A 3710-nucleotide genomic window follows, 5' to 3' on the forward strand; every position below is an offset into this window, starting at 1 on the left:
AGCTGCAAAACGCGGGGAAATTGAAGTAATTGCGGAACATCCGAGATCGAGTTGCTACGGGAGATCAGAGGCGTCAGTGGACACCGGCAGTCGACTCTCACCGTGAGGCGAGTCGGCGCAGAGCAGAGGGGCGGACATCAGGACCCTGCAGCCTGTCTGACGGAACCATGGAGGCAGCGGCAGCAGCGGCTGTGCTGCTTCACTCAAGCATTCTTTTTATAAAAGGTTTATCTTGCAATGCAAAAAAGACTATTAGTCCCCAGATTGGTGTTATAACCATTACTAATGACGACTTAGCTCTATTGCAGGGCAGGAGTGCAGAGACGCAGATTACACTGCCAAATGACCACCGGCAGGCTCTTTCACAAACCTAAGGTTGCAGCTGGCACTGCCTGCAGCCGTATAACAGACGTTACACTCTCTTTCCTAACTAGTAATCATGTGTCTCATCCATTTGTGGTAAATGGTCAGTGGCAAAAAGAAAAGGAGGATGCCACTGACACTAACAGCATGGGTAATAGGAGTAGTATAAGTGACACAGGTGACGGTGCGGGGCACTCTGCCTGCTGCTCGCCTTCGCCTGACTGTGCACTGCTGCCGACGGTGCTAGAGCAAAATGTGAAGACTGCTCAGATGGCAGTGATGAGAGTGCTTGTGTGAAAAAGATGTGTGCTAAATCTTTGTGTGCAACAGTGGTCAGTGTGTGCCAAACAGATGGCAATGTGATGGGGACCCGGATTGTGAAGATGGGTCTGACGAAAGTGCTGAGCTGTGTCATATGAGAACAGTGTCATGGAAATGTGATGGTGAAAAAGCCTGTGACAGTGGAGAAGATTAAGAGAATTGTGGCAATGTGACTTGTAGTGCAGCAGAGTTCACATGCAGTAGTGGACAATGTATTTCCAAAAGCTTTGTCTGCAATGGTCAAGGTGACTGCTCCGACCACTCGGATGAATCTTTGGAGCAGTGTGGCTGCCAGCCTGCACCTCCGGTGAAGTGTTCTGTGAGTGAGGTGCAGTGCGGCTCAGGTGAATGTATCTACAAGAAGTGGCGATTTGACAGAGATCCTTATTGCAAGGATGGAAGTGATGAAATTAACTGCCCTTCTTGGACCTGTGGACCAGACCAGTTCAGATGTGAAGATGGGAACTGTGTCCATAGGAGTAGGCAGTGCAGTGGTGTGAGAGACTGTTTGGATGGCACTGATGAAGCAAACTGTATTCAGTGCTCTGGACCTGGCAAATTCAAGTGCAGAAGTGGAGAATGCATTGATATCAATAAAGTGTGTAACCAGCAGAGAGACTGCAAGGACTGGGGTGATGAGCCCCTGAAGGAATGCAACATAAATGAATGTGACTGTCCAGCTGGGTTTGAGTTTGTAAACAAGAGAAACTGTGGAGGTATTGATGAATGCCAAAACCCTGGTATCTGTAGTCAAATCTGTATCAACCTGAAATGTGGCTACAAATGTGAATGTAGCCGTGGCTATCAGATGAATCCTGCTACAGGAACCTGGAAAGGGCCATACGGCAAAGCAAATTAGATAACTGTTATTTAACTTGTCAGAAGATAAAAAAGAAAGTGTTTCAACAAGCAGCCATGGGAGGGAAGAATCACTGAACCCCCGATGTGAGGGACTGTACCTTGTTTTACTGACTACTGAAACAGCTGTGAGAACTGCAGAAAGGGACCCACGCATCCAGAATAAAAGGACCAGTAACTACTGAAACTTGGAGGGTTGAGTCCGCTCCTGGGAAACTGAAACTCAAGCTAAGGGAGAACTAATATTCTGGCAACGAGGCTCTGCATGAATGAAGGATGCTAAATAAAGGGGACAAGCCTAAAGGGAGAAAAGGGAGGAGGCAAGACCGGGGCAGGACCCTCCACTGCGGTGTGTATGGTCTACCGAGGGAGGCAACCCCTATGGGTATTGACTGCCGAGTGAGAGGGCCTCGACCGGACTTCTCCCACACTAAGATCAGGTTGTCCCGAGAAAATAACATAAAAAAACCTTTTTTTTAAACCTATATAAAATTGTGATTCGTTTTACAGGAGCTGGATCACCCTGACAGGCTGAACGGTAACACAAGCCTGAAGTGACCCTGAAAGCGGGCCTAACTCCTTGACTGAAGGCGTTTGCCTATTATGATCCAGCTACGTGGGCAGAAGACAGATCCTGGGACTATAGGACCCCAGTATATATACTTAATAGAATAATTAGGTTATTAGCTGTAATAGAAATAGTTATAAATGATGAGAACTGATTTAAATGAGTTATAAAGATGAGAACTGCTTTGTATCAAAATTGCCTAGCTTTGGATTATTTACTAGCACAAGAAGGAGAAGTCTGTGGAAAATTTAGCTTTAGTAATTGCTGTTTAAAGATTGATAAAAAGGGTGTTTCTTCCTAGTAACTGATAGAATGTTATGTTCTGGTTTAGGATGAGAAGAATGTTAATAATATGCTGGTGTTTTAATTGTTTTTAATTGTTACAGAGCAGTGCTTACACCAAGCCAAGGACCAAGCCAAATTCAGCTTCTCACTGTCCTGCCAGCAGGCAGGCTGGGAGGAGGGCCGGACTGCTCGGGGTTAGGTTGGGCATCGGACAGCAGGTGGTGAGCAATTGCATTGTGCATCACTTGTTTGTACACATTATTACTAGTAGTACTATTATCATCATTATTGTTATTATTATTATTGTTATTATTTTCTTGTTTTTATCTCAACTCACAGGCTTCACTTTCCCATTTCTCTCTCCCATCCCAGAGAAGGAAGGGGGGGAGGTGAGCGAGCAAACACAAACCTGGAAGGATATGGAATGGGATTTATTTTCATGGCTGCCTGGTGGACCATGGGTTAAAAGAGTGTTATTTTTATTGTCATGTGGTGTAATTATGTTATTGTATATACCTTGTATGATACCTTGCCTTACGTTATTAATACACCGGGTGATAAATAGTACATTTGTAATAACTTCATTAAAAAGGGAAGGGGATATGTCAATTATGATGTTTAAGAATTGGACCCTCCAAGAACGGACTGATGAAATCCAGTTATTAACAACAGAAGTGACATGAATTGGGGATGTTAAAAAGAAGATAAGGGATTGTGAGGAATGTTTTAACAATTCGTGTCCATAAAGAACAATTCTGTTTGAATCCTGTCTGCCTCTGGGCCCTGCACTGGCAATTTAATTCTTGAACCACAGATGCAGTGTGTCCCAGTCTCCCCCTCATTCTAGTCAATTTATCACTTCTTAAATTTATGAACCTGTTTGCTTTTGTTATTCCGGACTTCTATTTCTAACACTGCTATAGATGTGTCTGTGAATGGCTGGGGAAGAATGTTTTAATTAGAATCACAGAATCACAGAATCACAGAATTTTCTAGGTTGGAAGAGACCTCAAGGTCATCGAGTCCAACCTCCAACCTAACGCTAACAGCCCTCCACTAAACCATATCCCTAAGCTCTACATCTAAACGTCTTTTGAAGACTTCCAAGGATGGTGACTCCACCACTTCCCTGGGCAGCCTGTTCCAGTGCCTCACAACCCTTTCAGTGAAGAAGTTCTTCCTAACATCTAGCCTAAAACTCCCCTGGCTCAACTTAAACCCATTCCCCCTCGTCCTGTCACCAGGCACGTGGGAGAACAGGCCAACCCCCACCTCGCTACAGCCTCCCTTGAGGTACCTGTAGAGAGCGATAAGG

The 3710-nt window shown here is 44.9% G+C and overlaps 1 pseudogene; it reads left to right on the plus strand.

Moving 5' to 3' along the window:
- Positions 1 to 626: 626 nt before the first annotated feature.
- Positions 627 to 1504, plus strand: LOC116487805 (annotated as a pseudogene).
- The last annotated feature ends 2206 nt before the right edge of the window (positions 1505 to 3710 follow it).

This window comes from Aythya fuligula, chromosome 3 (genome assembly GCF_009819795.1).
Source record: "Aythya fuligula isolate bAytFul2 chromosome 3, bAytFul2.pri, whole genome shotgun sequence".
In the NCBI taxonomy this organism is placed as follows: Eukaryota; Metazoa; Chordata; class Aves; order Anseriformes; family Anatidae; genus Aythya; species Aythya fuligula.